A 12,092-nucleotide genomic window follows, 5' to 3' on the forward strand; every position below is an offset into this window, starting at 1 on the left:
GAATCGATTCCGGGCCTCGTGGCTGAAAGCCATGTCTCCTAACAGCTTTCCATTCTTTCAGGCCGCCAGACAATCAGACTTGCAAGGCAAGCACCATAGTCACTGCCGTTTCTCGTAGTATCTGTGGAACCTGTTCCCGCGTAATTTACTTGTTTTCCCGCATGTACGAAATTGGTAGTTTTGGAATATTTAAAATGCATTGTCAGATGTGGGGTTCGAACCCACGCTCCCCTTCGGGAACCAGAGCTTAAATCTGGCGCCTTAGACCGCTCGGCCAATCTGACGCGTGGGCGCCAGATCTCTTCCACCGTCGTTTCTCGGTATATCTCCAGAGCCTGACTGCGAAATTAGCGTGTTTTTTTCTTGTGTGAAGGAAATACGTTGGTTTTAGAGTATTTAAAACGAGTTGTCAGATGTGAGGTTGCACCCCACCCTCACTTTCGGGAACCACAGCTTAAACATGGTGCCTTACACCATTGTTTTCCGTCGCCATCTGTCTTGAGTGGAACGAGCAGAACTGTAGTTATCAATATTCACACTGACGCAGAGAAAACAAAAAACGACAGAAGAGGCCGTTCCCTAGCAACGGCTACGCTGTGCATTTCGCCCTCAGGGGAAGCTAATGATAGGCTCCAGGCGAGCATCAAACTAACCAACTTAATATTGTGATACTTAGGCGCTTTCTACTTCTGGATTGGCACACACATGCTGAATCGTCTCTGGATCATCAGTAAGTACGTCACATTAGATATTTGTTTTATCGCCCTGCTGTAAATTAAAGGGCAGTTTTTCAACGGCTGTCAGTTCTGCTTCTAGCTACGCTACATCGCCCTAGCAGCACCTACGCACTGCGTTCAGATGTGCTCACCTCCGCCCTGGCGTTGAGCGCCTACAGCGCCGTCGCCTTCGGCCTCTGATGGCAGGAGGGTAGCCGACACATCAAGGCGTGGGTGGGACGCAGCACAACGCGGTGGTGGTGTAACGGTCAGCATGGTTGCTTCCCAAGCAGTTGATCCGGGTTCGATTCCCGGCCACTGCACAAAAGGTACTTTTTTCTTCTACGGGTATTCCACGTAACGAAACGCGATCTTCGAAACTGTGAACTGTCGCGGTACGAATAGTTTTCCTTCGCCCCTCGTCTCAGTCCGTGCTGCCAGGGCGCTAGTCTGCGGCTTTCGTTTCTCAGCATCGTGTGTCTCCATGTGTCGACTTGTCTCGACTTTGCTCGGCTGACGCGAAAGCTGACGCTTGGAAATGGGCATATATGTAGAGGGCAGGCGCGACAAACGACTGGGAGAGACCAAAAAACGACAAACACACGACAGAACCTTTCATTTTATTGTGGCCACAGATTCGCCCCTTAGTGTACCGAGAGGCAAGAGTGGCGTCAGCGTGCGGGACCGCATAATTATTGCTAAGCAACAACGAAGCCGAAGGAAAAATGCAAAATGAAAGAAGGCAACAGCACGTCGAGTTCCCAGCCGAGCACGCATCCATGTACTAACCACGGCCAACGATTCCTAACGCCGGTGAACAGACGAGAACCGCTGCACTACGCGCGGTGTGGCCGTTGGCGACAGTATCGCGCAACGTGTAGACACCTTACTTCTTGTGAAGATCGCTTGTTATTTACCTGGCAGTGTGTCGCTGGAGGAAGCATTGTCTTTTAGGGGAGAAAAATGAAATGGCACTTGGTGCGGTCGAATACGTGGCCTTTGTGTTCACAGCACGACGCTCTAACTTACTCAGCTATCGAGCTACGCAATGTGGCACGTCTGCAGTCCAATACCCGATCCACCGTCTCATCCACCTTTATTACTGCCCTGACACTCATTTACGCACATATCTGCTTTCGTTCACGTTTGCTCGCCTGATGCTTGGACCCCAAAAACCACAACCCAAAGATATCGTAAATGCCGTGAGAATAACCAAGACTCAGCAAACAAAAGAATGTTCGGCTACCGGGAATCGATTCCGGGCCTCGTGGCTGAAAGCCATGTCTCCTAACAGCTTTCCATTCTTTCAGGCCGCCAGACAATCAGACTTGCAAGGCAAGCACCATAGTCACTGCCGTTTCTCGTAGTATCTGTGGAACCTGTTCCCGCGTAATTTACTTGTTTTCCCGCATGTACGAAATTGGTAGTTTTGGAATATTTAAAATGCATTGTCAGATGTGGGGTTCGAACCCACGCTCCCCTTCGGGAACCAGAGCTTAAATCTGGCGCCTTAGACCGCTCGGCCAATCTGACGCGTGGGCGCCAGATCTCTTCCACCGTCGTTTCTCGGTATATCTCCAGAGCCTGACTGCGAAATTAGCGTGTTTTTTTCTTGTGTGAAGGAAATACGTTGGTTTAAGAGTATTTAAAACGAGTTGTCAGATGTGAGGTTGCACCCCACCCTCACTTTCGGGAACCACAGCTTAAACATGGTGCCTTACACCATTGTTTTCCGTCGCCATCTGTCTTGAGTGGAACGAGCAGAACTGTAGTTATCAATATTCACACTGACGCAGAGAAAACAAAAAACGACAGAAGAGGCCGTTCCCTAGCAACGGCTACGCTGTGCATTTCGCCCTCAGGGGAAGCTAATGATAGGCTCCAGGCGAGCATCAAACTAACCAACTTAATATTGTGATACTTAGGCGCTTTCTACTTCTGGATTGGCACACACATGCTGAATCGTCTCTGGATCATCAGTAAGTACGTCACATTAGATATTTGTTTTATCGCCCTGCTGTAAATTAAAGGGCAGTTTTTCAACGGCTGTCAGTTCTGCTTCTAGCTACGCTACATCGCCCTAGCAGCACCTACGCACTGCGTTCAGATGTGCTCACCTCCGCCCTGGCGTTGAGCGCCTACAGCGCCGTCGCCTTCGGCCTCTGATGGCAGGAGGGTAGCCGACACATCAAGGCGTGGGTGGGACGCAGCACAACGCGGTGGTGGTGTAACGGTCAGCATGGTTGCTTCCCAAGCAGTTGATCCGGGTTCGATTCCCGGCCACCGCACAAAAGGTACTTTTTTCTTCTACGGGTATTCCACGTAACGAAACGCGATCTTCGAAACTGTGAACTGTCGCGGTACGAATAGTTTTCCTTCGCCCCTCGTCTCAGTCCGTGCTGCCAGGGCGCTAGTCTGCGGCTTTCGTTTCTCAGCATCGTGTGTCTCCATGTGTCGACTTGTCTCGACTTTGCTCGGCTGACGCGAAAGCTGACGCTTGGAAATGGGCATATATGTAGAGGGCAGGCGCGACAAACGACTGGGAGAGACCAAAAAACGACAAACACACGACAGAACCTTTCATTTTATTGTGGCCACAGATTCGCCCCTTAGTGTACCGAGAGGCAAGAGTGGCGTCAGCGTGCGGGACCGCATAATTATTGCTAAGCAACAACGAAGCCGAAGGAAAAATGCAAAATGAAAGAAGGCAACAGCACGTCGAGTTCCCAGCCGAGCACGCATCCATGTACTAACCACGGCCAACGATTCCTAACGCCGGTGAACAGACGAGAACCGCTGCACTACGCGCGGTGTGGCCGTTGGCGACAGTATCGCGCAACGTGTAGACACCTTACTTCTTGTGAAGATCGCTTGTTATTTACCTGGCAGTGTGTCGCTGGAGGAAGCATTGTCTTTTAGGGGAGAAAAATGAAATGGCACTTGGTGCGGTCGAATACGTGGCCTTTGTGTTCACAGCACGACGCTCTAACTTACTCAGCTATCGAGCTACGCAATGTGGCACGTCTGCAGTCCAATACCCGATCCACCGTCTCATCCACCTTTATTACTGCCCTGACACTCATTTACGCACATATCTGCTTTCGTTCACGTTTGCTCGCCTGATGCTTGGACCCCAAAAACCACAACCCAAAGATATCGTAAATGCCGTGAGAATAACCAAGACTCAGCAAACAAAAGAATGTTCGGCTACCGGGAATCGATTCCGGGCCTCGTGGCTGAAAGCCATGTCTCCTAACAGCTTTCCATTCTTTCAGGCCGCCAGACAATCAGACTTGCAAGGCAAGCACCATAGTCACTGCCGTTTCTCGTAGTATCTGTGGAACCTGTTCCCGCGTAATTTACTTGTTTTCCCGCATGTACGAAATTGGTAGTTTTGGAATATTTAAAATGCATTGTCAGATGTGGGGTTCGAACCCACGCTCCCCTTCGGGAACCAGAGCTTAAATCTGGCGCCTTAGACCGCTCGGCCAATCTGACGCGTGGGCGCCAGATCTCTTCCACCGTCGTTTCTCGGTATATCTCCAGAGCCTGACTGCGAAATTAGCGTGTTTTTTTCTTGTGTGAAGGAAATACGTTGGTTTTAGAGTATTTAAAACGAGTTGTCAGATGTGAGGTTGCACCCCACCCTCACTTTCGGGAACCACAGCTTAAACATGGTGCCTTACACCATTGTTTTCCGTCGCCATCTGTCTTGAGTGGAACGAGCAGAACTGTAGTTATCAATATTCACACTGACGCAGAGAAAACAAAAAACGACAGAAGAGGCCGTTCCCTAGCAACGGCTACGCTGTGCATTTCGCCCTCAGGGGAAGCTAATGATAGGCTCCAGGCGAGCATCAAACTAACCAACTTAATATTGTGATACTTAGGCGCTTTCTACTTCTGGATTGGCACACACATGCTGAATCGTCTCTGGATCATCAGTAAGTACGTCACATTAGATATTTGTTTTATCGCCCTGCTGTAAATTAAAGGGCAGTTTTTCAACGGCTGTCAGTTCTGCTTCTAGCTACGCTACATCGCCCTAGCAGCACCTACGCACTGCGTTCAGATGTGCTCACCTCCGCCCTGGCGTTGAGCGCCTACAGCGCCGTCGCCTTCGGCCTCTGATGGCAGGAGGGTAGCCGACACATCAAGGCGTGGGTGGGACGCAGCACAACGCGGTGGTGGTGTAACGGTCAGCATGGTTGCTTCCCAAGCAGTTGATCCGGGTTCGATTCCCGGCCACCGCACAAAAGGTACTTTTTTCTTCTACGGGTATTCCACGTAACGAAACGCGATCTTCGAAACTGTGAACTGTCGCGGTACGAATAGTTTTCCTTCGCCCCTCGTCTCAGTCCGTGCTGCCAGGGCGCTAGTCTGCGGCTTTCGTTTCTCAGCATCGTGTGTCTCCATGTGTCGACTTGTCTCGACTTTGCTCGGCTGACGCGAAAGCTGACGCTTGGAAATGGGCATATATGTAGAGGGCAGGCGCGACAAACGACTGGGAGAGACCAAAAAACGACAAACACACGACAGAACCTTTCATTTTATTGTGGCCACAGATTCGCCCCTTAGTGTACCGAGAGGCAAGAGTGGCGTCAGCGTGCGGGACCGCATAATTATTGCTAAGCAACAACGAAGCCGAAGGAAAAATGCAAAATGAAAGAAGGCAACAGCACGTCGAGTTCCCAGCCGAGCACGCATCCATGTACTAACCACGGCCAACGATTCCTAACGCCGGTGAACAGACGAGAACCGCTGCACTACGCGCGGTGTGGCCGTTGGAGACAGTATCGCGCAACGTGTAGACACCTTACTTCTTGTGAAGATCGCTTGTTATTTACCTGGCAGTGTGTCGCTGGAGGAAGCATTGTCTTTTAGGGGAGAAAAATGAAATGGCACTTGGTGCGGTCGAATACGTGGCCTTTGTGTTCACAGCACGACGCTCTAACTTACTCAGCTATCGAGCTACGCAATGTGGCACGTCTGCAGTCCAATACCCGATCCACCGTCTCATCCACCTTTATTACTGCCCTGACACTCATTTACGCACATATCTGCTTTCGTTCACGTTTGCTCGCCTGATGCTTGGACCCCAAAAACCACAACCCAAAGATATCGTAAATGCCGTGAGAATAACCAAGACTCAGCAAACAAAAGAATGTTCGGCTACCGGGAATCGATTCCAGGCCTCGTGGCTGAAAGCCATGTCTCCTAACAGCTTTCCATTCTTTCAGGCCGCCAGACAATCAGACTTGCAAGGCAAGCACCATAGTCACTGAGGTTTCTCGTAGTATCTGTGGAACCTGTTCCCGCGTAATTTACTTGTTTTCCCGCATGTACGAAATTGGTAGTTTTGGAATATTTAAAATGCATTGTCAGATGTGGGGTTCGAACCCACGCTCCCCTTCGGGAACCAGAGCTTAAATCTGGCGCCTTAGACCGCTCGGCCAATCTGACGCGTGGGCGCCAGATCTCTTCCACCGTCGTTTCTCGGTATATCTCCAGAGCCTGACTGCGAAATTAGCGTGTTTTTTTCTTGTGTGAAGGAAATACGTTGGTTTTAGAGTATTTAAAACGAGTTGTCAGATGTGGGGTTGCACCCCACCCTCACTTTCGGGAACCACAGCTTAAACATGGTGCCTTACACCATTGTTTTCCGTCGCCATCTGTCTTGAGTGGAACGAGCAGAACTGTAGTTATCAATATTCACACTGACGCAGAGAAAACAAAAAACGACAGAAGAGGCCGTTCCCTAGCAACGGCTACGCTGTGCATTTCGCCCTCAGGGGAAGCTAATGATAGGCTCCAGGCGAGCATCAAACTAACCAACTTAATATTGTGATACTTAGGCGCTTTCTACTTCTGGATTGGCACACACATGCTGAATCGTCTCTGGATCATCAGTAAGTACGTCACATTAGATATTTGTTTTATCGCCCTGCTGTAAATTAAAGGGCAGTTTTTCAACGGCTGTCAGTTCTGCTTCTAGCTACGCTACATCGCCCTAGCAGCACCTACGCACTGCGTTCAGATGTGCTCACCTCCGCCCTGGCGTTGAGCGCCTACAGCGCCGTCGCCTTCGGCCTCTGATGGCAGGAGGGTAGCCGACACATCAAGGCGTGGGTGGGACGCAGCACAACGCGGTGGTGGTGTAACGGTCAGCATGGTTGCTTCCCAAGCAGTTGACCCGGGTTCGATTCCCGGCCACCGCACAAAAGGTACTTTTTTTCTTCTACGGGTATTCCACGTAACGAAACGCGATCTTCGAAACTGTGAACTGTCGCGGTACGAATAGTTTTCCTTCGCCCCTCGTCTCAGTCCGTGCTGCCAGGGCGCTAGTCTGCGGCTTTCGTTTCTCAGCATCGTGTGTCTCCATGTGTCGACTTGTCTCGACTTTGCTCGGCTGACGCGAAAGCTGACGCTTGGAAATGGGCATATATGTAGAGGGCAGGCGCGACAAACGACTGGGAGAGACCAAAAAACGACAAACACACGACAGAACCTTTCATTTTATTGTGGCCACAGATTCGCCCCTTAGTGTACCGAGAGGCAAGAGTGGCGTCAGCGTGCGGGACCGCATAATTATTGCTAAGCAACAACGAAGCCGAAGGAAAAATGCAAAATGAAAGAAGGCAACAGCACGTCGAGTTCCCAGCCGAGCACGCATCCATGTACTAACCACGGCCAACGATTCCTAACGCCGGTGAACAGACGAGAACCGCTGCACTACGCGCGGTGTGGCCGTTGGAGACAGTATCGCGCAACGTGTAGACACCTTACTTCTTGTGAAGATCGCTTGTTATTTACCTGGCAGTGTGTCGCTGGAGGAAGCATTGTCTTTTAGGGGAGAAAAATGAAATGGCACTTGGTGCGGTCGAATACGTGGCCTTTGTGTTCACAGCACGACGCTCTAACTTACTCAGCTATCGAGCTACGCAATGTGGCACGTCTGCAGTCCAATACCCGATCCACCGTCTCATCCACCTTTATTACTGCCCTGACACTCATTTACGCACATATCTGCTTTCGTTCACGTTTGCTCGCCTGATGCTTGGACCCCAAAAACCACAACCCAAAGATATCGTAAATGCCGTGAGAATAACCAAGACTCAGCAAACAAAAGAATGTTCGGCTACCGGGAATCGATTCCAGGCCTCGTGGCTGAAAGCCATGTCTCCTAACAGCTTTCCATTCTTTCAGGCCGCCAGACAATCAGACTTGCAAGGCAAGCACCATAGTCACTGAGGTTTCTCGTAGTATCTGTGGAACCTGTTCCCGCGTAATTTACTTGTTTTCCCGCATGTACGAAATTGGTAGTTTTGGAATATTTAAAATGCATTGTCAGATGTGGGGTTCGAACCCACGCTCCCCTTCGGGAACCAGAGCTTAAATCTGGCGCCTTAGACCGCTCGGCCAATCTGACGCGTGGGCGCCAGATCTCTTCCACCGTCGTTTCTCGGTATATCTCCAGAGCCTGACTGCGAAATTAGCGTGTTTTTTTCTTGTGTGAAGGAAATACGTTGGTTTTAGAGTATTTAAAACGAGTTGTCAGATGTGGGGTTGCACCCCACCCTCACTTTCGGGAACCACAGCTTAAACATGGTGCCTTACACCATTGTTTTCCGTCGCCATCTGTCTTGAGTGGAACGAGCAGAACTGTAGTTATCAATATTCACACTGACGCAGAGAAAACAAAAAACGACAGAAGAGGCCGTTCCCTAGCAACGGCTACGCTGTGCATTTCGCCCTCAGGGGAAGCTAATGATAGGCTCCAGGCGAGCATCAAACTAACCAACTTAATATTGTGATACTTAGGCGCTTTCTACTTCTGGATTGGCACACACATGCTGAATCGTCTCTGGATCATCAGTAAGTACGTCACATTAGATATTTGTTTTATCGCCCTGCTGTAAATTAAAGGGCAGTTTTTCAACGGCTGTCAGTTCTGCTTCTAGCTACGCTACATCGCCCTAGCAGCACCTACGCACTGCGTTCAGATGTGCTCACCTCCGCCCTGGCGTTGAGCGCCTACAGCGCCGTCGCCTTCGGCCTCTGATGGCAGGAGGGTAGCCGACACATCAAGGCGTGGGTGGGACGCAGCACAACGCGGTGGTGGTGTAACGGTCAGCATGGTTGCTTCCCAAGCAGTTGACCCGGGTTCGATTCCCGGCCACCGCACAAAAGGTACTTTTTTTCTTCTACGGGTATTCCACGTAACGAAACGCGATCTTCGAAACTGTGAACTGTCGCGGTACGAATAGTTTTCCTTCGCCCCTCGTCTCAGTCCGTGCTGCCAGGGCGCTAGTCTGCGGCTTTCGTTTCTCAGCATCGTGTGTCTCCATGTGTCGACTTGTCTCGACTTTGCTCGGCTGACGCGAAAGCTGACGCTTGGAAATGGGCATATATGTAGAGGGCAGGCGCGACAAACGACTGGGAGAGACCAAAAAACGACAAACACACGACAGAACCTTTCATTTTATTGTGGCCACAGATTCGCCCCTTAGTGTACCGAGAGGCAAGAGTGGCGTCAGCGTGCGGGACCGCATAATTATTGCTAAGCAACAACGAAGCCGAAGGAAAAATGCAAAATGAAAGAAGGCAACAGCACGTCGAGTTCCCTGCCGAGCACGCATCCATGTACTAACCACGGCCAACGATTCCTAACGCCGGTGAACAGACGAGAACCGCTGCACTACGCGCGGTGTGGCCGTTGGCGACAGTATCGCGCAACGTGTAGACACCTTACTTCTTGTGAAGATCGCTTGTTATTTACCTGGCAGTGTGTCGCTGGAGGAAGCATTGTCTTTTAGGGGAGAAAAATGAAATGGCACTTGGTGCGGTCGAATACGTGGCCTTTGTGTTCACAGCACGACGCTCTAACTTACTCAGCTATCGAGCTACGCAATGTGGCACGTCTGCAGTCCAATACCCGATCCACCGTCTCATCCACCTTTATTACTGCCCTGACACTCATTTACGCACATATCTGCTTTCGTTCACGTTTGCTCGCCTGATGCTTGGACCCCAAAAACCACAACCCAAAGATATCGTAAATGCCGTGAGAATAACCAAGACTCAGCAAACAAAAGAATGTTCGGCTACCGGGAATCGATTCCGGGCCTCGTGGCTGAAAGCCATGTCTCCTAACAGCTTTCCATTCTTTCAGGCCGCCAGACAATCAGACTTGCAAGGCAAGCACCATAGTCACTGCCGTTTCTCGTAGTATCTGTGGAACCTGTTCCCGCGTAATTTACTTGTTTTCCCGCATGTACGAAATTGGTAGTTTTGGAATATTTAAAATGCATTGTCAGATGTGGGGTTCGAACCCACGCTCCCCTTCGGGAACCAGAGCTTAAATCTGGCGCCTTAGACCGCTCGGCCAATCTGACGCGTGGGCGCCAGATCTCTTCCACCGTCGTTTCTCGGTATATCTCCAGAGCCTGACTGCGAAATTAGCGTGTTTTTTTCTTGTGTGAAGGAAATACGTTGGTTTTAGAGTATTTAAAACGAGTTGTCAGATGTGAGGTTGCACCCCACCCTCACTTTCGGGAACCACAGCTTAAACATGGTGCCTTACACCATTGTTTTCCGTCGCCATCTGTCTTGAGTGGAACGAGCAGAACTGTAGTTATCAATATTCACACTGACGCAGAGAAAACAAAAAACGACAGAAGAGGCCGTTCCCTAGCAACGGCTACGCTGTGCATTTCGCCCTCAGGGGAAGCTAATGATAGGCTCCAGGCGAGCATCAAACTAACCAACTTAATATTGTGATACTTAGGCGCTTTCTACTTCTGGATTGGCACACACATGCTGAATCGTCTCTGGATCATCAGTAAGTACGTCACATTAGATATTTGTTTTATCGCCCTGCTGTAAATTAAAGGGCAGTTTTTCAACGGCTGTCAGTTCTGCTTCTAGCTACGCTACATCGCCCTAGCAGCACCTACGCACTGCGTTCAGATGTGCTCACCTCCGCCCTGGCGTTGAGCGCCTACAGCGCCGTCGCCTTCGGCCTCTGATGGCAGGAGGGTAGCCGACACATCAAGGCGTGGGTGGGACGCAGCACAACGCGGTGGTGGTGTAACGGTCAGCATGGTTGCTTCCCAAGCAGTTGACCCGGGTTCGATTCCCGGCCACCGCACAAAAGGTACTTTTTTTCTTCTACGGGTATTCCACGTAACGAAACGCGATCTTCGAAACTGTGAACTGTCGCGGTACGAATAGTTTTCCTTCGCCCCTCGTCTCAGTCCGTGCTGCCAGGGCGCTAGTCTGCGGCTTTCGTTTCTCAGCATCGTGTGTCTCCATGTGTCGACTTGTCTCGACTTTGCTCGGCTGACGCGAAAGCTGACGCTTGGAAATGGGCATATATGTAGAGGGCAGGCGCGACAAACGACTGGGAGAGACCAAAAAACGACAAACACACGACAGAACCTTTCATTTTATTGTGGCCACAGATTCGCCCCTTAGTGTACCGAGAGGCAAGAGTGGCGTCAGCGTGCGGGACCGCATAATTATTGCTAAGCAACAACGAAGCCGAAGGAAAAATGCAAAATGAAAGAAGGCAACAGCACGTCGAGTTCCCTGCCGAGCACGCATCCATGTACTAACCACGGCCAACGATTCCTAACGCCGGTGAACAGACGAGAACCGCTGCACTACGCGCGGTGTGGCCGTTGGCGACAGTATCGCGCAACGTGTAGACACCTTACTTCTTGTGAAGATCGCTTGTTATTTACCTGGCAGTGTGTCGCTGGAGGAAGCATTGTCTTTTAGGGGAGAAAAATGAAATGGCACTTGGTGCGGTCGAATACGTGGCCTTTGTGTTCACAGCACGACGCTCTAACTTACTCAGCTATCGAGCTACGCAATGTGGCACGTCTGCAGTCCAATACCCGATCCACCGTCTCATCCACCTTTATTACTGCCCTGACACTCATTTACGCACATATCTGCTTTCGTTCACGTTTGCTCGCCTGATGCTTGGACCCCAAAAACCACAACCCAAAGATATCGTAAATGCCGTGAGAATAACCAAGACTCAGCAAACAAAAGAATGTTCGGCTACCGGGAATCGATTCCGGGCCTCGTGGCTGAAAGCCATGTCTCCTAACAGCTTTCCATTCTTTCAGGCCGCCAGACAATCAGACTTGCAAGGCAAGCACCATAGTCACTGCCGTTTCTCGTAGTATCTGTGGAACCTGTTCCCGCGTAATTTACTTGTTTTCCCGCATGTACGAAATTGGTAGTTTTGGAATATTTAAAATGCATTGTCAGATGTGGGGTTCGAACCCACGCTCCCCTTCGGGAACCAGAGCTTAAATCTGGCGCCTTAGACCGCTCGGCCAATCTGACGCGTGGGCGCCAGAT

The 12,092-nt window shown here is 50.6% G+C and overlaps 13 non-coding genes across 13 annotated transcripts; 6 read left to right on the forward strand and 7 right to left on the reverse strand.

Annotated features, from left to right (window-relative positions):
• Positions 1–200: 200 nt before the first annotated feature.
• On the reverse strand, positions 201–284 carry Trnal-uaa. Its single transcript has one exon. It is a non-coding gene; the product is annotated as a tRNA-Leu (tRNA).
• A 683-nt stretch (positions 285–967) lies between these two features.
• Positions 968–1,039, forward strand: Trnag-ccc. The gene has a single exon. It is a non-coding gene; the product is annotated as a tRNA-Gly (tRNA).
• A 1,126-nt stretch (positions 1,040–2,165) lies between these two features.
• Trnal-uaa lies at positions 2,166–2,249 on the reverse strand. The gene has a single exon. It is a non-coding gene; the product is annotated as a tRNA-Leu (tRNA).
• A 683-nt stretch (positions 2,250–2,932) lies between these two features.
• Trnag-ccc lies at positions 2,933–3,004 on the forward strand. Its single transcript has one exon. It is a non-coding gene; the product is annotated as a tRNA-Gly (tRNA).
• Positions 3,005–4,130: 1,126 nt separating this feature from the next.
• On the reverse strand, positions 4,131–4,214 carry Trnal-uaa. The gene has a single exon. It is a non-coding gene; the product is annotated as a tRNA-Leu (tRNA).
• Positions 4,215–4,897: 683 nt separating this feature from the next.
• Trnag-ccc lies at positions 4,898–4,969 on the forward strand. The gene has a single exon. It is a non-coding gene; the product is annotated as a tRNA-Gly (tRNA).
• A 1,126-nt stretch (positions 4,970–6,095) lies between these two features.
• Trnal-uaa lies at positions 6,096–6,179 on the reverse strand. Its single transcript has one exon. It is a non-coding gene; the product is annotated as a tRNA-Leu (tRNA).
• Positions 6,180–6,862: 683 nt separating this feature from the next.
• Trnag-ccc lies at positions 6,863–6,934 on the forward strand. Its single transcript has one exon. It is a non-coding gene; the product is annotated as a tRNA-Gly (tRNA).
• Positions 6,935–8,061: 1,127 nt separating this feature from the next.
• Positions 8,062–8,145, reverse strand: Trnal-uaa. Its single transcript has one exon. It is a non-coding gene; the product is annotated as a tRNA-Leu (tRNA).
• A 683-nt stretch (positions 8,146–8,828) lies between these two features.
• Trnag-ccc lies at positions 8,829–8,900 on the forward strand. Its single transcript has one exon. It is a non-coding gene; the product is annotated as a tRNA-Gly (tRNA).
• A 1,127-nt stretch (positions 8,901–10,027) lies between these two features.
• On the reverse strand, positions 10,028–10,111 carry Trnal-uaa. The gene has a single exon. It is a non-coding gene; the product is annotated as a tRNA-Leu (tRNA).
• A 683-nt stretch (positions 10,112–10,794) lies between these two features.
• On the forward strand, positions 10,795–10,866 carry Trnag-ccc. The gene has a single exon. It is a non-coding gene; the product is annotated as a tRNA-Gly (tRNA).
• A 1,127-nt stretch (positions 10,867–11,993) lies between these two features.
• On the reverse strand, positions 11,994–12,077 carry Trnal-uaa. Its single transcript has one exon. It is a non-coding gene; the product is annotated as a tRNA-Leu (tRNA).
• Between the last annotated feature and the right edge of the window lie 15 nt (positions 12,078–12,092).

This window comes from Schistocerca piceifrons, chromosome 2 (genome assembly GCF_021461385.2).
Source record: "Schistocerca piceifrons isolate TAMUIC-IGC-003096 chromosome 2, iqSchPice1.1, whole genome shotgun sequence".
Lineage (NCBI taxonomy): Eukaryota > Metazoa > Arthropoda > Insecta > Orthoptera > Acrididae > Schistocerca > Schistocerca piceifrons.